Source organism: Monopterus albus, unplaced genomic scaffold (assembly GCF_001952655.1).
Source record: "Monopterus albus unplaced genomic scaffold, M_albus_1.0 scaffold13.1, whole genome shotgun sequence".
NCBI classification, from domain to species: Eukaryota; Metazoa; Chordata; class Actinopteri; order Synbranchiformes; family Synbranchidae; genus Monopterus; species Monopterus albus.
The window spans coordinates 4,512,537-4,533,220 of record NW_018127893.1 but is presented as its reverse complement, the minus strand read 5'-3'; the positions used below and the strand labels follow the sequence as shown (position 1 = coordinate 4,533,220).

At 38.7% G+C, this 20,684-nt stretch overlaps 1 long non-coding RNA gene across 1 annotated transcript; it reads right to left on the bottom strand.

The window, feature by feature from the left end:
- Nucleotides 1-3,915: 3,915 nt before the first annotated feature.
- LOC109955013 (uncharacterized) lies at nt 3,916-11,682 on the bottom strand. Its single transcript, XR_002274213.1, has 2 exons — nt 10,853-11,682; nt 3,916-7,050 (listed from the first exon to the last, which is right to left on the bottom strand). It is a non-coding gene; the product is annotated as an uncharacterized LOC109955013 (long non-coding RNA).
- Between the last annotated feature and the right edge of the window lie 9,002 nt (nt 11,683-20,684).

Genomic DNA, 20,684 nt, shown 5'->3' with positions numbered 1-20,684 from the left:
TGTAGACATCATCCCTTGTTTCCTTGGTTTGTATTTTCTGTTCACCCATGGCTGCTTTAATCACATCCACATCTCGCTGGGTAAACTGCAAACTCGTTTTTATCTCCTGTATTTCTCTGGTCATGTCGTCGAGTCTCTTGTTATTTGTCTCCATAAGTAGTTGCACAAAACCTTTGAAGTTGTCTTGTTGTTGGCTCAACAGTGCGGTGTACATCTGCTTCTGCTGACTCAACATCTCTGTTACTTGCGCCGCTGAAATATAATCCTCTTCTGCTTCAACATCCTCGTTCGCTTCTGATTTATTAGCTCTTTTCCCTCTTGGAGGCATTTTAATAGTTGTAGAATTTGTTCAAAGACTTGAAAATGTAGAAGATGTGAAAAATCGTAGAACAGACAAGAGGAGCAGTAAAGACGTCTGCTCTCATTTGCAACCCGGAACTGCAGACTCCCCAATTGGTTCTTAATTGGTTAAGATGAGGTCCAGGGTGATGTGGATGGGAGGATAAGAATTGTGTTCTAAGGCTAGGGATATGGAACGATTAGGGTCAGGGTAGGGGTGTGGGATGGGCCTAAGAAGGTTTAAGTTTAGGTTCTAGGTCCTAGATGGTTATGGTTAGGGCCGGGAAACCTTGGAGGGGTGGTTTATGGCCGGAGATCTGGAGTGGTTAGGGTCAGGGTAAGGGTCTGGGTGGGGTTTAAGAGGGATGGCGGTGTAAGGGTCAAGTTTGGGCATTAAGTCTTAGGTGCTTAAGGTTAGTGCCGGAATCATATAGATGGGTGGTTTTTCAGGTTATGTTTAGGGCTATAGAAATGGAGTGGTTAGGGTCAGGGTAAAAGTCTGGGCGGGGTTTAAGCGGGGTGTAGGTGTGAGGGTTAAGTTTAGGCATCGAGCCCTAGATGGTTAAGGTTAGGGCCGGGATAATGCGGATGGGTGGTTTTTAGGGTTATGTTTAGGGCCATAGAAATGGAGTGGTTAGGGTTAGGCTAGGGGCCTGGGTTGTATAAGAGGGGGTGGTGGTATCAGGGTTAAGTTTAGGCATTGGGTTAGGGTACATAAAGTCCTCACAAGAATCAAAAATAAACGTGTGTGTGGCCTGGTATTACTCATATTGATGGGACGTACATTTGCTTACACAGTTACGCTGGGGACTTGAGGTTAGAGCAAGTCTGCAGGAAATGAATGCAAGTCAGTGATGGAAATTCAATGTGTGTGTATGTGTGAGGGAAAGAAGACATAAATGTGTGGGTGTGTTGCATGCATATGTTTTATGATTTTAATATAAGCACAACAATATGAGAACAATTTGTTTGTCACTTAATGGGGGGGACTAATGACTTTTTCTCATTACTCTCTGCTGGTCAGGTGTTAGTCTATAGTTTTCAAATCATGCAAATATGGCAGAGATGGAAACTACTTGCATCAAAGCTGTGCTTACAGTATGAAGTCTCACACCAAAATGTATAACAATGTTGGTCCTTAATGCAAAACGTGCTATCCCACAATAACACCTCGGAAATTGTGATATTGTAACATTTTTCTGGATTGAAACTTGTGACATGACAACGTCTTTCTGGCAGCAAAAACAAAAGGCAATGACTGGCATTCATTATACCTGGTTAAGTTTAGGCACAGAAACTACACGGTTGTAGTTCAATGCCAGACATGGGACTTGATCTCCAGTTGTCTGTGTGAAAGTCAAATGTTTGAGGGACCCATCCAACCAACACCTTGTTAGTGTTTTTAACATTTTATATTTCAAAACTTTATGCCTTCAATGGACATTAATCTTTAGCGTCACAATCCACACTCCAGTCCAGCTGGTGGCAGTAATGCACCATTTTGTTGTTTGCAAATCACCATAAACCATCAAGAACAAGAAAATGAACATGGACACTGGGCCACAATACAAAAAGCTCTGTGGACCAACTTTTGTACATTGTCATGTGAGACAGGGCTGTGCATTCTCTTCTTCTTGAGTGAGTTTATACTGTATAAATTTTAATGGTACTTCTATGTTTCAAAAGATCATAAATTTTTTTTTTCTTTTCATTTCCTGTACCTCGCTAATCCTCTTCACTTTCTCGGAACAACAAGATCCCCACCATGGATCCTGATCATTTGTGATTTTAAGCAGCTGACATGGCCGACAGGTTGATCAATGAAAACATTTTTCATTCAAAAGAGATTTGTAATCTCTAACAGTCAAGCTGAACTTGACACTTTGACATTTTCTTCTCACAAGTTTTACATTTATATCGAGATTTGTCACGGCTTTCAAGTCCGTTCCCCAATTTTGATCACAGGGTTTATTTCCGTGCATGAATAAATGTGGAGAAAGGCAGCTGGATATGTGCAGCCTTTGTGACAGGAAATCTATATAGGACACATTTATTAGAGAAATCCTCTCCGGTCTCTAAATGAGAGAGGAATTTGGTTTCCACTGCAATCCCAAGTGAACTCTGGTCTGGTTAGGTAGAAAAAGTCCCATTTTGTTTTATTATTTTCTTCAAGGAGTGTTTGTATTTGACTGACACAGGAAATGTCAGTATAAACCAAAAACCCCTCAGATCCTGGACACAAACTGTTTGAACTCCTCCCTTCTAGATGGCGCTACAGGTCACTCTACGCCACAAGGACAGTTTCTTCCATTAGGCCATCACTCTGATGAATACTTAATCCATGACTGTGTAACAGAACAACAACCCTTAGTACAGTACCTTATAGATATACTTTTGTATATATCTATCTGAAAAACTGCATCTAAACTGTGTGTATATTTATTTATAAGTACTTTTATTTTTTGTTTTCCTATTGTACAATCTTATTTTTTTCTTCTTTCCTTATCTTGTTTATCTCGTGCTCTTCTGGAAAATTATAGACTTCGCCCTCCAGGTTAGGAGTGATTTGCTGCCCCAAGTGAAGGAGTTTAAATATCTTGGGGTCTTGTTCAGGAGTGTCGGTAAAATCGAGAACAAACTGGAGAGATTATATATCTCATCTGGCCTGTGAACACCTCAGAATCCTTCCACGTCGTCTATTTTACAGAACCTGCCACTGCAGCCCGCCTCCAGATAAACGGTAGAAAATGGATGGATGGATGGGCAGATGGATTTTGTTTACTTCTCTACTTGTTGCCTTATGGAAGAGCATTGTACATACACATTGAAAGCCCTTGACCAGAATCACTTTCCTCTTGTGTCCAACACACCTGGCCAATAAAGTTGATTCTGATTCTGAATGCAGCTGATGCACGGATGCTAGAGTGGTGATGCATAAAACTGGATATTTTACCATTGATATCCATGCTTCCACACCAAGGTATGTCCTAGTAAATCAGTCTCAGGATGTATTTATTTAATGTTTTTTAACAAAACTGTAGGCTAAAAAATGTTTAACCCTTCCAATTATCACTCACAAAAGACAATTTCATGAGTTTAAATAGATTTAGTATACACATAAATAAAACATAATAGGTTAAAATTACATACTGTAGCTTAAGGAAAGATGAGTAAACAATAAGGATAACAGGAATAATTTAACATCAAATATGAATACATTCACAAGACTTGTCCATGTGCTTACTGAGCTTTCATTTTCTTTATTCTGTTAGACGAATAGAAGCAACTCACCCAAGACAAAAATGGCTGGCTTCATTAACTAAGTCATGAAGTACTGTATAAATCCAGTCCCATTATAAATGCAGTGGAGTGAGGGGAATACATCTTTTCCTGCGAACTTCTCAAACTCTCCCAGTCATGTGACAATTGGCGTCATAAAGATACAGCAGATCACAGGCACTTTCTGAAATCACACATTCTGACAAGCACAAATATAATATTCTGCACACAATGTAGGCTGTCATCACCTTACATTCTCTACACACTGTACATTTACTGTATAGACCTTTTCTCATCTGATACTGTATTGCGTTTTTACTGCATTCAATTCTGTTTTTCTTTAAAGGACTGGTTCAACATTTTGGGAAATACAGTTCTTCACTTTGTTGCCAAGAAATAGTTGAGAAGAGAGTTTCCATTCTCATATATGACCATTAAATATCAAGCTACAAGCCAGCAGCTGCTTAGCTGAGCTTAGTATACAGACTGGAAACATAAGGAAACAGCTAGTCTTGGGGTGCGCCCAACATTACCTACTTGCATACTATGTAATAGACTAAAATGTGTGTGCAAGACAAGTAGTATGTCCAAAATCTTAGTATGGAAAAATATGTATACCTGGTTGACCGACATAACTTTGCAGTATGGAAGCAACGCACACTATGCTACCCCATCATTCCATGGTGGTGGCAGGGCAGCACCTAACAGCACCTCAGTGTTTTCCCAAAATGTTGAACTAGTCGTTTAATGCAAATCTCTAACTTCCAAATAATGTTCAATGCAATTAGATAGAAATGATTTTGTAGACTTATTACACATAAAAAAAAACTAAGTTCAGTTCGAACTGTCACATAACCTGACCTGACCCAATTCAGTTTGTACAAGCTGAAACATATTGACTGAGATTCTGGTCAACCCATGAATGCAGAAATTTTTTTGAATGCATTTTTGTTCAAACTAGCTTCAACTCCCAGGGGTATGGCGTGGAAAACACTGAAGACAAATGACACAGTGTCATTTCAGTTAGTCAAAAATTACTCTTAAATGCCTTGTGATCATTACATTCACAGCATTGTCCAGTGTGGCAAAACCCAGGCCCATTTTACACCATAGAAAACAAGAACAATGGAATGCTGACCCAGGTCTGGACATAACTCAGATTTCACAGTCACAGTTTAAAAAGGGCCCTGTCTTGCAACAAACGCATGGCGTGCGGCATAGGTAGCGTGCCTGGGTTTCCTAATTTCATGACATGTGCCACATTGCATTGCCTTTATACCAAGCAGCAGTCTGTTGACTTCGTGCTGGCAGGTGTGTCCGGGTAAATTTTGGCCATGTTAGTATTATGAAGGCGAAACAAAGTGACTGTCCCACTGACCAGCAAAAACCAGATCTGTGTCATTATTGCTAGTTAATGGGTATATTGACCCTGTTGTGATGTGTGCCTGTCTAAGTGCATGCACAATGCTCATGCACTGTGCTTGTTATACCCTGGGATGCACTGCACAGGACATGCAAAATGTAAAAAAGTTAAGATGACATTGTGTTCATTGGGTGTTGTGCACACCAATATATATGTATTTATAACAGATAATAGCGATCGTGAGCCTTCACTTCATGCACGAGCAAATCTGTTTCCTCAGTGGAAAATCTTACTGATGTCAGTATGTTATCAATTCACCAAACATTCAAGCTGACACATCTTTTAAAAGGGTTGTGATTACACACTGATTGGACAATTGCATGTTATGCCCAAAAAACACCCCTGCTTTAATGAGGAGCTCAAGTAAGCCCTTTTTGTTACTTGCACAAATGCTTGAACCATTTATCCTTTTCTTCAAATTATCGAAATGAACACTGCATGCGTCAATACTTGATCAGATCCCGTGGATCCTCAAAATAGGGCCCAAAGGTTTTGCATGTTCTTTAAGAAAAGAGCATGAGACCTGTATAAAATTGCACAATAACTGTCCTTTCATCAATTTAAAAAACAGTTGGAGTAGTATTATAGGTATATATAATATATACAGTACAAGTAGTGAAACCTTTCACAAAGTAGTAATAACCTGACAATTTTATATATAATGGAAATATAGTAACAATTTCCTCATTTTAAGGCAAACTGTCATTATGCACAACTCTGTTTTGAAAAAATGATGCACAAACTGAGATCAGTGCCTGAAAAATACAGTTTTTTGCTCTCAAGCTCAGTAAACCTTTATGGATGCACAAGCTACAGTGTGATCAGATTATGTCTCATGTAAATGTGCCTGTTGTTTTACTTGTGCATCCTGAAATTTGTGACAGAACTCAATAAACTGTATACTGTAGATAGTTGCTTCTACCTGATGCCAATGTGTAGATCACCTTTATTCTCAGATCTCCTCGGAGAACATGCTGTTCAGCCTGCAGTGCTGAGACTTTGACAAAATGATAAAATTATTTTTTTTAAATAAATGGATTCATTGTAGTGTTGATGACCCTTAAATGCTGAAGTGATATATTAAAAACATCTAATTGTAAATTATAATGAAACAATTTTCTACTAATTGGTCTAATCTTTCAACCATTTTATGACAATTATTAGTAAATTTATATTAAACAACTTTGAACTGTGTGAATGTACAATAATTCATTATCTGGTGAGTCCCCAATGAAATAAAACACCAATCAGTCTTTTTTGTTTGTTTTGTTAGAAATTAGAAAGAAATTCTACTTAATAAATACTTTTCTTTAATATGTGTGTTTATAGCTTATAGAAATAGATGTAGTATTTACTCAAAAACAATAATAAATAGCTAATACGATACCTGTATTTATGTTGTCTGTACATCTTTATCTTTCATCCCATGTAAGCAAATGAGATTTCCATTATTCAGTTAATAAGAACATCTGAAAAATATCTTCAAAAAGGGTCCTTGCTCCCTCTGCACTCTTTCATTCCCCTGTGAGGGTAAAAGTGTCATCTTTTGAACATCTCTCATAGCTTTATGCATTTATGTACAAGTTAGAAGTGTCCAGATATTTTACATAACTCTACATGTAAATGGGAGAGGAGCAAATCAGTTTCCCATAGTCTTAGTTGTCTGAAGTGATGCAGCATGAATGCCATATAGCAATCACACAGTCTTAGATTCATTTCACCTTTAGGGAAGAACACCCTCATCCTTCCTCCTCCTGTCTTCATCTTCGTATCAGTCAACATACTTTAGCTGTGATTGCACAGGTGAGCACTGAGCTGGTGACCTACAAGGTGGTGTATATATAAACAAAGATGATGACAACCAAGTTGAGAATGGTCCCAATGATGCCTAACATGGCCAAGATCGTCTCCTCTTTACTTTCCTTGTCTTGGATTCCCTTTTCCTCATCACTGTAGACAGTGTTTACCATTTTCCCTGGAAAAGCCTGTAGTTTTCGTCTCAGACCAATCTGGAGCAAGGAGATAAAAGATAGAAACAGAGAGAGAGAAAACACAGTTCATGTATTAGCCACTATAACTGGTTATTTATTTTTAATATTTTTCCATTCTTTCTTTTTGGTCTTTGCACAGTGTATGGCAGCCAGCGATAATAAGAATAAAACATTAAGCTATTGGTGAAATGGTTGGTGAAGCAATAAAATAATTAAAGTATTTAAGAAAATATACATTTTTGATTTGATCATCATGCTAATATGTGTTTTAAGTAAATACTGTGAAAGTTAAATGGATTACATTAAGCAGACGAACAGCTGCCTATGGTAGCAATGCCAGTTTTAGTAACACATGTATTATTCTTAGGGCAGTTAATTGATTAGGTTCCTTTGTTTGTTTGTTTGTTTTTACTATAAATTGAGGCTAAACTAAGAAAAGTTCTTCAATGAAATAAATTTTTAAGCACTTTACGACTAACAATCAAGAACACTTTTTATTTTAGATGTTCTGTGGACACTTATTTTGAAATTTCTGGTGAGCTGTTGTTCAATTCCTGTGACATACGGTGGATACGATTTCTATCTCATTCCATACTTTACTCATTTTTCAGGTACTATCACTATGTTATAAGATGTGATGTACAAATACATGCTGCTGCACCCACACAGTAGTTTTTGGCTTTACACTTCACATAAAATACTGTCAAGCAAACTTGGCTGCATTAATTTCATCTTATTCTTTTTGAGGTAACACTTGTTGCTATGCATGAGTTGAGCTTCTCATAACAGAACGCTTACAGCAGAATGAATGAGTGCAGCCCTGATAACACTGTACTTCTAAAGCAGACAACAACTCTCCGCTACACTGACATGTTAGTGACATGTTATTCCTCAGAGGAATAACCCTGGCAGCTCGTTGTGGCACAGTTAGAAATCCCTACACCAGAATCTAGTCATTTGTAGATTCTTTTCAGCTGTGGAACTGCTGTGATCTGATACAAGTTCTGAGTGCACAAGTGTGAGTTTTCAGGAGTCTGTGTATATGCATGTACTGTACATTGATTTGTGTTGCCTAAGGTGGAGTATTAGAAACTAGCTGCATGTTTTTAGCCCACAGCCACAGCAACTTGCACAAGTTGGCATCCAGACACCTCTCAGGAGTAAATCACATCTTTTGCAGGTCACAGGGTTTTATATGCCAACTAGCAGGGGTAAAGCAAGTAAGCTAAAGCAGACTAAACATAAAGCTTGTCTATCTGTTTTCTTAGATGCAAGATAAACATTTTTACACCTTCAGTAGCCAAACCTTTTGCAGTGCAATGAGCCTCACTGGGTGATGTACTTCATGGGAGAGGAGCTTCTTTGAATTCATGAAAACAATCCAGAACCATCTTTTAATACTTTAATGTAGTGATACTTTACAAGATATTGTTGAGCCAAGCATGATCTGTTAAAATGCAGTTTAGATGATGTTCACTGTTTATTTTCCTTGCTATTTAGATTGCTGTCTGCATGTACTGTGCCCTCCGTGCTGGATTCACCTGAAATAAAATCATCAGAAAACTGTCAAATGATAAAACAAATTCAACTTTTAAAAAGCTCTTCTAAACATGTTATTGTTTCTTAATGATGAATCTAACGTCACATAGATGTTTATTGTAATTAACTTTAACAGAGCCCACATTTGTATGGCTCATTTGCAGGCATCCGTTGCTTTAATTGAATTTAATATAATCTTTTAAAACAGCTCTGCCAAAGTAGAGATTTTAGTGCGCAACTCCCCCTTTTCTTTGACTTAGTGATTGTGTTGTCCGTCAGTTTGACAGAGGAAAAATGTCTTGGCAGAAATCATCGCCAACCAGGAATCATTTATAGCACATCAGCGTCTAGCTGTTGTCTTGTATAGATGGATTACAGAGAAGAAAGAGGTGAAACCATCTGAATTGATCACAAAAAATAAAGCAGGGAAGCAAGAAATGTTTTTTGCATTTATGCATTAAATATATAAAGAAAAAGGCCTTTCACACTGTAAAAGATTGTTTATAAGGGTAAAAATATCAAAATAATTGCACTTTTCAGTGGCTAACATCCCACGTGGTGACTCTGAATCATAGCAGTGTCCACTCATCCACATGCATTGTGCTCTTAGTGGACATAAAACAATCCACCAGGCTCTGTTTCTGTATTAGAGTGCATCCTTCTCCTCTGATCTGTAACGCTGGGCTTCGATTGCCTCTCCTGGAGTGCACTAGAAACAGGGCTTCCCTCAACCTGAATGGAAATCTTGTTGTGGTATCGCTGGATGTGCCCTCATGTATGGAAATGGCTGCTTGCTGCTGCTGCTGATATAAACAACCACTCAGCAAAAAAGAAAAAGAAAAAGTTGTTGATGAAGACAGAGGAATAGAACCTTTGCTAAAACCTGGGTACTCAGGAAACAGCATTGTCACATAGAAAACCTTGTGGCTGCCTTCCACTGCATCTTCATCCAACACCCTCAGTCTGTACAGTGTTTAACAGAGTGCATTTCCTTTCAACTGGCAGTCAGTGTTGGCATCCTGCAGTGCACCATAATCATTATGGTAACTGCTCATAATGATTTCCTCTGTCGGTTTAACACTCAGGCAGAACAATGCGTGATAGAGATCAGAGTTGTCATAATCCAGGGCAAGCCAGAAATGAAAGACACAAAGTATACTGACATACTGTGGCTGCAACATTCTGCATGAAGAGATGGCTAACCAGCCAACATATAGTCCACAATTTCCACTTCTCTACCTTTTACTGATTAATTGTTCAACGTGCTATTCTAAAGCACAGAGTGTTTATCACTCAAGAGCCCGTTTCCAACCATTTGAACATTCTTATGACTTGACATTTCCTTTTGTGATTAATCTGGGCAGGCCTGTTGCTCTCCTGGCCACTCAGGATTCAAAAATGACTCATGGAGCATCTCTAGATAAACAATTTCTCGTTACAAATGAGAAGAATCTCCTTAAGAGAGTTTCTCTTATGAGGCAAGCTCACATCTGGCTCTTCACTCATACAGCAACAGCCAGGAGCATATTTATATAAAACATGCAGAAAGAGAATTAGAGACAACGGGAGGGGAAGACAGAAAAAGGCATACTTGAGACAACAAATCTGAACGCTACACCTAACAGAAACTAAAACCCTCAGATCAGATCACTGGAGAGTAAAAGCTTTTGCCACTTGAGTAATCCTGAGTGTGTCAATGACTCCAGATGCTAACAGGCAGAGTTGCTTTTGGTATTGTTTTAAAACGGAATTAAAGCAAATAGCTCCCATCCCCTCCATCACATAGTCACACGGACACAAAAACTACAAAGTTAAACTTCATCAGTAATAAGAAAAAGCAGTTTGTGTGTAGAGCCAGGAAAAATATTAATTGTTCCATACACAAAAAAAACTAAAGACGGTCCTTGATTTAACATCGCCCTGCTGTTACAAAAGAAGCTTTTAAACTTGTTAACAAAATGTATGAGGTCTAACACTCAGAGAAGCATGTGGACATGTTTCTGGACATATACTATAACCGCCGCAGCTTATGGCAGCTCTCATTGTAAAACAAAAGAGCATGAGGGTGTCTCTGCTGCCTTAATTAGTGATTCATATTAAAGCACATGGGACTGGAAATATACCACATTTGTGAAGAATATACCACAATCCATAATAAATCCCTAGCTACAGGACACACTGTCATGACATTTAAAAATGGCACTGACAGTTTGCAGCTACTCTGCACATCGTGATGACTTTAATGAAAAAGCTCTTGATGTGGGATGGCAGTGGTACCTACCTTGCAAAGCATCAGGAATAACAGAACATTGGACATGCTTGAGGGGGACGCCTTTCTGTAGTGCACAGACATCCCTGGCAACTAAGGTGAAAGTCGACCCTTCTCATCCTTCAGCTGTAGAGGGGCATGGGGTCCAGAGAGGGCTGGCTCGTCTTTCAGTTTTAGAGTTCTCGTTGGATGTTGTACCCTGGAACGTTCCAGCCTCCACAAATTTCATCTCACTAGTGGCCAAGTTCTAGCTGCCGTCAGTTTCTCCTCCCCAGCCGTGAGAGCTGAAACTGTGCTGCCCGCCTCCTTTCAGCTCGTCCTCCTCCTTCTCTGTTTTGTTTTCCTCCCCACCTCTGCTTCACTCTTCTCCTCCTCTTCGTCCTCTTGTCTGTGTGGAAGGCTGATGTCAAGTTGAAGAATGGAGTTAGATGATGGGCAGATGGTGGTGGGAGGGTAACAAAGCTGTTTCATGTGAATATTTGCATCCTCCTTTATCTTAATTCCAGAAAGCTTACAAGAAAAGAGAGATTTTTCAGTCTTGTCTCCTCTACCAAGACAACAACCCTTTTTAAGAGCTCATTTCTTCTATCCAACTTTTATCATGTTCAGCAATGTAAAACATGTTTAGAAGATGCCCTGGCTTCTAATTGTTCCATGCTGCATGCAAAAAAGGAAAAAGGCACCCTACTGAAGCGGTGGAAGTCCCTGGTTTGCTGTACATGCTCTGTAACCTATCATACTTTTTGTCGTGTTCCAGTGGCTGAGTGTGTATCCCTAACTAACCGAGCAGAGCCTGAACAGTGGATGGCATAAGAGTGAGAGAGACGGGGGAGAGGGGCGTGCTGTGAATGAACCCGTCACCTCACACTGAAGCTGTCGTGGTTGCTTTCACTACACAAGCAAGAGGTATCCCCTGCTCCCTCTCTCCCACGCATATTAATACAGCCACGGTTGCCCGGCAACCGACTCAGGGGAGTCACACAGAGCCTGACGACAAGATGCATTTGTGACAGAGGCCAGGACAAGGGGTGAGGGTCTCCTCTGGTATGTTTATGTGTGTGCCTAAAGACACGTGTGTGTGTGCTTATGCAAAATGTACCAAGCTGACCACTCACTTGTCAGTGTGTAGTGTGTGAGTGTTTCTTTGTGTTGATGCAAAATATGTACACTCCTGTCAAAGTTGCACAACCATCAGTTGATGGGTGTGTAAGAGAGTGGAAACATTGTGTGCTTTAACAATGCATTCATGCATAAAGCATAAGTGTTTGTGAGTATGAGAAAGAGAGTAAAGTGCAACTTTCATGTGTTTTAATGCATAAAACCAGGCAGATACTGTATACATTAAAGGCCTAGTCACAAACTGTGTAGGTAATATAATTTATTCCAGTGGCGTTGATTAGTAGATTCAAAGGGACAAAATAAATCATGCAATTTTGTTTGAGTCAAGTTTACCTTGAACTCAAATTTCTATCATCTTAACACTGGTGACCACTGATGGTAAAGAGAACTAAAGAGTGGAACGGAGAATGTGAAGCTGAATGTTTGATAAATGTGCCATGCTTGGAGCATTACACTCATTATCCGTCACAGATATATACACTCCAAACATAAGTTAATTTAAAAAAATACTATCCAGTACAACTACATACAGTAGCAGATGATTCCTCTATGTCCGAATGTCCACTTTAATGTTCAGTTTGAGCACAGACAGGACAGACCGGTGTCCAAAATCCATCCAGGGTTCGCTGTTTCCCATTATAACCAATTGATCTCTGCATTTACAGTAGGTTGTGCAGAAAGGCTGATTAAGAGCAGTGTGAGTTAACACAAGTATGTATAAACACAAATTTACAATGTCAGCCCAGTTAAAGATGTGTGTGTGTCTCACCTTTTTTTTTTTTTTATTCCACAAACATGCAGCATTTCATCATCATGTACAGTCACAGTACAGAACTCCCTTATTTTGCCTGTGGACATGCCACACACAAGTGTCAGCAACCCCAGCCTGAAATCAACACTAATCAAACATGAATAACCTTTGAGATAGTTACTGTGCATTTGGACACCAGGGTGATGAACCTTCTAAGAGTCAACGTTCGTCTCCCTGCAATCTTGTTTTCTCACTTCACCTCAGCCAGAGGGAAGGTCACGAGGGCTCAGTATTTCAGCTGCGAGCAGACACACCTTTTGCGGTTTTTTTTGGAAAAAGTGAACCACCCAGGCATTGTATCTATTTCTCATTTGAAGAAATTAGCAGTTTCATTACTTGAATATTTATATTTATTCATCAGTTCATATTCAGGCCTTTGGCGCTCTCTCCTCAGTGCCATCATATTTAGATGCAGAGTGATAAGATTAATATAGTGGAGATGCTGGTGAAAAATTTATCTTGGAAATAGATTTTCCTTTGAACAATATTTCATTATGTGGATGGGTTTGGCTGCTAATGGAAATGTTTACAATGTGAAACAGCTGCCAACAGATTAATTTAGGCTTGATTTTGCTTTGAGCATGAAATCACCCGGAATGGATGACAATAAAAATGGAAATGTAAAGGAAACATTCCCTCCAAACTGAAACCACACTTGTACATATTTTATTGCAACGTTTCCGTCCCGCTCTACCTCAAGATTAACAAACTTAGATTGTCTCTGCTTGCACAGACATCTATAATGATTAATCAGGGTGTTCATCAAATTTGTTTTTGTCATCTAGTACTCTAATCATAGTGTTTCTCTGACTGCAGGGTGATCATCATCATTTGTAGAATCACTGCCAAGGTGCACTGAAACTGTTCTGGGAGCACCTTACAAAGACACTTTACTGTGTGTTGGTTTTTCCTTTAATTTGTCAGCTGTCTTTAGCCTCGCTTAGCTCATTGAAACAGCAACTTTACAGTTATGTCACTTTCTTTTGTTTCAGTAATCCTGTCGTCCACCAGCAGGCAGCTGTTTTCCATGAAAAATCTCTAATAAAATGTTTGTCCGCCACCTGCCCAGCACTAAACCTCAAACGAAGTTAGTGACTAGCTGGTGAACATAATGCAGCAGCTAAAGAGTCAAATATTTCTCTCCAAGACAGTGTTAACATTTATGTTTTCTCTGTGGCCAAACAGACAATTCCAAATGAATGCTAACATTCCTCTGTTTCTGCTGGATGTGAAAGCAGTCAACTAAATGCTAACACTTTAGCCAAAGCAATTTATAGGGAAATGTCATGTTTACAGTTTGTTTTGTCGCCCCAAGTGGCCAAAGAATCAATTAAACAAAAATTGGTTTCAATGTTCCAGCAAAAGCAACACACCTAGAAGTGAAATTGTAAGCTGAGCAGAGCAGGGAGAGGGTTATCCTATTTCAAACTGTAAAAATCTTGAATTTACTTTAATTAAATTTACAGGCTAAGCTACTATACTGTAACTTAAATTTCCTAATGTACTTCTAAGGACATAAAGACCTTGTTGCAGATTGTTGTAAAAGAATCTTACCCACATAAATTACAAGTGTCAGTGTTTTGTTTTGGATTCAAGGATAATGCTAATGGAATCTATCCAGATTAGTGGAGAAGCAACCATTGGTTAATGCCTTTGCGTTTCCTCCTCACATCTACTCAGCCTGTGCTTTCTAATTTGACCTTCAGAGAACACAGCTACATACTGCCACCTCGTTAATTATTCAGAAGCCAGAAAGTTGTGCCCTACATGAACAAAGTTTACTATGTTTGCCGTGCTTTGCACACTGCGTGTCAGCCAACATCAAAGCCCCAAACTTCTGCTGATTTCAGAAGAAATGCATGAAAAACTTTAGTCTGGTAAACCTTTTGTACTTGTGTCAGGAAACCTTGAAGAAACATCAAACTCACAGCAGGTCTGAGAAACCACAAAGTGTTGGTCTTAAAAGAAACTGTCTAGAAACCTGCACACAAGCTTTGCAAATGTCTTTGCAGAGATCACGGTTGAAAGTGAAGTGGGATCCTAAGAGTGGTTTTATGAGACTAAGGAGTGAGGCTGTATCATGGCTGCCATTAATTATAATTAACAGAGAACATGACAGCAGCATATGGGTGTCCTCCAGCAAGCGAGCCAGACGGCTGCCCTCCCAGTCCTGTTCCTGTCATTACTAGAGATGCTAAAACCGGGGAAATAAAAATTCAGACTTTGAAAAATGGTTTATTTCTTCATTGTCTCTGGAAAGATGGATGGGTCATGAGCATTGTCTGGACAATGTAAAAGCATTCCTGGTGATCTTGTAGAAATGAGATCCCGGTGACCTCAAACTGGTGCTGTGTTTGGACTAAAGAATGTAAAATAACAAGAAAAGCCTTACAGATTGATTTGAATTTTTTTGTTCTTGTTGTTATTTCTACTTCAGTGCTCAAGTAGTTTAAAGTCTGAGCCTTGACCTACAGAAAATGACTAAATCACTGAGTAATAGTTGTAATGCTTTGAGGCCTGATTGGTCAAAACCTGCCTGAGGCCAACCCAAGACTTGGCTTCCTGTTGTTATTTTATTGAGCAGCTTCATAATAAGATAAGATACATTAAGTCTGATTTGATGTCCTTGTTCAAGACTTTAGCAGTCTTCCACACAAGGCTATGAACTGGATGGAATAGAGGATGATGCATTTCACATGATGGATGGAAGATAAATGAATGTGCATACTGTGATGAAGAATGTAATATCTCAAAATGAATGGTTTAGCTGGAAGGCTACCACAGACTTCATTTGCTCAGTTGTTCTGTTAGTTTCATTACCTATTTAGTTGTAAGGGATTTGTTAAACATGTAATCACAGGTTCGCACACTATAATGAATGCAGTGAATATGGATTTCTCCACCTGTTCAACCAGTTTGCATTGGCCAGTAATAAGAGAGATTTGAGTGGGGAGTCTTCAGTTTGTTGGCTGAAACTGAGATGAGTGTTTTGTCTACCTTTGTGTGAAATCATGAACCCACAGTTTCAGAAATTATGAAGCCTTTTAAATGGTAAATCTATCATTATCACTGTAATGTGTGCTATGTGAGCATAGAACAGTCAGTTATAGATGATGACATCTTGATTTTCTGAGCAACAATCTGTGTTTCCTTAAAAGTTTAAATTGAACAGTCATTCTTTTAGAAGTAGATAAGGTCCATTTAATAGCTGTTTGATAGTTTTTGATTGTATCACGCAGTCTTCCTCTGGAAAGTGAAAATCTGAACACAATTCCTTTAACTCCATCTGTCCAAGAAGACCGTGTGATATGATCAAAAGCTCCACAGCAACCACAGAACAGATTCTGCGGTAAAGCTCTTATGTTAACTCGAGGGACAAGGATGTACTCAGTTGCGATTTGTATGTGGCTCAGTGCATGTGGTGAGAGCACGTGGTGATGTGGCTTGAGCAGGAGACCTTTCTCTCTGAGAATGAAGCTCCTGAAATGCTGAGAAAGATATTGTCAAGGAATCGGGGGGGGGGGGCAGTGTAATGAGACTTTCAACACACATCGGATGTTTAATTGTGCTCATATCTATATCTGTGACAGAGCACCCTTTTTCTTTGTTTTCATAATCTAGACATTTGCTATTGATTTTGAGAGGGAATATGATCTTTAAAATTATTTTTTAAACATCACTATCACCCTTTGCACTTGCACATTCTTCTTCCGCTGCCTCTTCTTCTCTCTTTCTCTAAAGGCTAGCTTGATATCCTCTGAACTGATATCCTCTAATCTCAAACTACTACTTACATCAAAAGCCTGTCAGCCTGAAAACATGAAAGCTTGTTTACTGAGAGCTGCTCATCAATGCTGCTTTCATTTTTATCCTCTGAACATTTGCGGATGTGGTAGCCCATGCTGACACATCCCTGGGTCAGCACATATAGTATATGTGCTAGAAATGCTTTCTACTCTTGGAAATTCAGTTCATTCAGTACTGCTGTCAACTTTCAAAATAAGTTATGGAGGCCATTTTTGTTTGCCAGCAGGTATATATAGTGCTTTTACACTCTGACTTCAATAGACACAGAAAACAACATGCGGCTTTGTGGGATTGTTTGACTGACATTTACCCATGTATGAAATATTGCCTATATCTCCTGACACAATACAAGCTGATGTGAGTTTCTCCAGGATGCTGTCTTCCGAGGTTCTGATGGTACAACAAAATGTGCAGTAATAAATCATGTTTTGCATAACAAAGCATTATAATAACTCACTGGTTATTCAATATTGAGATGCTGTGGTGTGAATCAGGATGTAGAGAGTAGCCTTTGTCTGCTTCTTTGTCCCTCATTTTTTTGCCAGTCATCACGACACTTTATTCAAGTCAACAAATGCACAGTGTTGTTTTGGTTCAAGAGTATCACATATATAAATGGAATTTTAAAAAACTTTCCCTTAAGAGAATTGGCCTTAAGCTATTAAATAATAAGGATAATAATCAAGGACAGAGCAGTATTAGCAAGGCTAAGAAGCATCCTCAACACCAAATGATTATTTTTCTCTCCAACTTAGATAAGTAGGCTAAGTAGGGCACTGTGGAACTGAAAAACAGATCATTATCTGGCTGAAAAATAATGCACAGAGAAATGACTTTGGCGAATCGAACATGCAAAAGGCTCTTTTATGTTCAGCCTTCTGCTAGTAACAGTACTCTGGAAACAAATATCTAGGGTAACTCATTCTCTACAATGCATCCTCTCTTCTGTTTTGACACAAATAATGAATTTATTGTCATATCGGTGGTGAGTTGACTTTTGAAAAAGCACAAAGGTTTTAAAGAGGGGTGCTGATACATCTGTCTTTTCTGAAATGGTTGCAAGCCCGTCTGCCACATCTGTCTGACGAATGTTCCGTTTGGTGGGAGACATTAACATATTGAACATGGGGAGATTTTGAGCCAGGGGATTACGACAACAGAATCCTAGATGGATCTTATCTAGAGGTATTAAAAATAAAATAAGAAATCTTTACGGCCTTGAGGCTGCTCTCTTCTGCTGCACCCCCTGTAGGTGATTTAAGAGGTTTAACATGATCTTGCAGGAGGATGGGCCTTCCTCTCTCTGGCCCTCACTCCATCTCCTTTCATTATTTTTGTCACACAGAAAAACATCACTTCTCACTCAGCCGTGACAGATTATTGGTTGCACCTTTACACTGAGTTCAAACCTATCAGTGAGATTTTATTTTTATCAATACTAGACGGTGTGTGGCCAAAATATCCTCAAAAGGATGATAAAAGTGTAAGTTATCCCATTATTACCAAGTATACTAACAAACAGTGGTGACAGGTAACTAAGTACATTTATTCATGTACTGTACTTAAGTACAGTTTTAAGGTATTTGTTCTTTACTTGAGTACTTTCCTTTTCTGCCACTTCATGCTTTGACTTAACTACAGTTTAAAGTCAAATATTGTAATTTTACTCCACTACATTTATTTGACAACTTTAGTTACTTTTCTGATGAATAAAAAAAAAAAAAATCAATATAATCATTATACTTTATTGATCGTTGGTGGAAGATTCATAAGCTTCCCAGCAGTACTAAGTCAAACTATAGGTATATAAGCCGGTTAGCTCCCCCTTTTCCAAATGCAATGTTCAATGTGATGAACACAATAATGCACCAGTAATTATAATCCAGTAATATGATATACAGTAATGCTACATGTGTCATTCTGCTCATTCTGCATAATGAGACATTTTACTTTTGGTACTTTTAGTAAGTAAACCTTTTGTAGTTGAGTAACATTTTCCATGCTGGACTTTTACTTGTAACTGAGTAGTTTTACACTGTTACTACTACTAACAAGGGACTGAGGGAGATGCCAATCAAACATTCTGTATGAGCCCACATGGTGCTGAGAAGAGATACAATGATAAAATAAGTGAAAACACCTGCACACATGAACCTCAGATGCCCAGAGGCTTTAAGAGTCAGGTACTGATAATATTTAAAGGCATGTTCTACATTTAATTTATACAAGAGCAAACATTTGCTAAATCTGATCTGTATTTATGTCCTGTCCAGTTAATGATGAGAATAATGCCACTCTGATCTGAATACGTATCCCCTTTATCCTCAGAAAACCAGTTTTCCACCAGCAAAATCTCCCCCAGTGTAAAAACTATTCTCTAGTTATTAAGCTTTGTGGATACAGGTCCCAGTAGAAACTGGAAAATTCTCAGCAACTGCTGTTTTATTTCAGTGTCTTTGTGATAGGCACAAATCACTATGTGTCAGTGAAAAAGGTTGATCTAATTTTTTAGATGATAAACAGTGCTGAGGATATGCATGAGTGCATATGCATTATTAAAATCGCCTGTTCAGGCATCCCTAATGCAATAACTAGAGGAGCCCTCCATGTTAATCCTATAGGCGTTTCCTGCGGCTCACAGTGCGTGTATCAAAAGGTAGAGACTATGTTTCAGGTTATTTCGTAATTATATGCAGTGTTTGCATATATTACTGAATATTTTACAAGAGAAGGGAAATCTGACACCTCGCCTTGGTTTCATTTACATTTGTACATGAATATCAGAGAAGATGAGTAATCTTTTCATGTTTGTCATTGTCTGAGGGGTTTGCTGATGATCAGAAAATTAGACCATTATGTTTGAAAGCAAATACAAAAGTTGTAGCATTCATGTAGACTAAGTGGGACAATTGAGGACAGCAAACTGAAATCTAACCAACATGTTAATCTGGTTTATATGAAAGCACAGCAGCATTTATACTGTTTTTTTTTTTTTTTTTTAAGTCTTTCAGTGTTTATGGATTGATGATGACTTTTGCAGTTTTCAGAATTCTGTGTTGCCATTTTGGATAGTGAAGTGGAATGGAAGGTTGTCCAGCAAACAAACTCCATTGTTTTGTCAAGGTGTCAAGTACAATCACTGGATTAAGCCAAGTCTGGGCTTCTGTAGGAAGGCTGAAGCTATTTTGGCTGTTGCTCAGAGTCTGAGATACTCCCCATCTGGTCATCGTTTTAGGGTTCCTGCTGCAAGAACTAAAATAACTAGATCCTTTTTGTTTCTGTGGGTGTAGGCCTGCTAAATTCTTGCCACAGTTAGTATTAACTGAACTGTCTCAGGCTTTTAGTGACCTGTGGTGTTAATGTGTTGGGGGTGTTCCCTCCTCTGTTTTTGTTTAGTATGGACTGTGTCTGCTTTTTATTTGGGCTTTGCTGTTGTGTTGTGTGACTGACTATGTGGTTTCTTTTTATTGTTGTTTGTTTTATTCACCTGGCTGCAAACCAAGTTTTCCCGTCTTAGGGGGACAGTAAAAATTAATTAGATGAATGTCCACATAGTTTTGCAAGAATATACTCAGTTATAAGCTCACCTAGCAAAAGTACATAAGCAGTTTTTCTTCTGCAGAATATGTAGATTGAGATCCAGTTTCACCAGCATAGCAAGTCATTAAACTCGCCGATAAGTTTTAAAACATCTATTGCAGTGTCAGAGTTCTTGAGTCTTGAAGCTTCCACCTATTTATGCAGAACAGGTTTCATCAGTACACTTTGAAATGTATTAGGATCCACAGGAAAGTGTTGACAGGCATCTTCTAAAACCATACAGTGTTAGAGCGATCTTTACCTCTCAACTTCTACCTTGATTTATATTTCACTTAATTTCAATAGAACAACATACTGCAATGTCTGCTTCCTTTTAAGTATTTGTAAATTGCAGTTGTTATGATGATAAACTGTTTTTTTTTTCACAGACAGACAAAGGAGACGTGCACAAAACTCAGGAGTGTGCAGTTTGATTTATGAGAATCTGACACTTTGTCATCCCAAGTGCGTTTATCAATCTCTTAATAGCCTCTGAGAATAAGCGTAGCACGGGCAGACGTGTGCTCA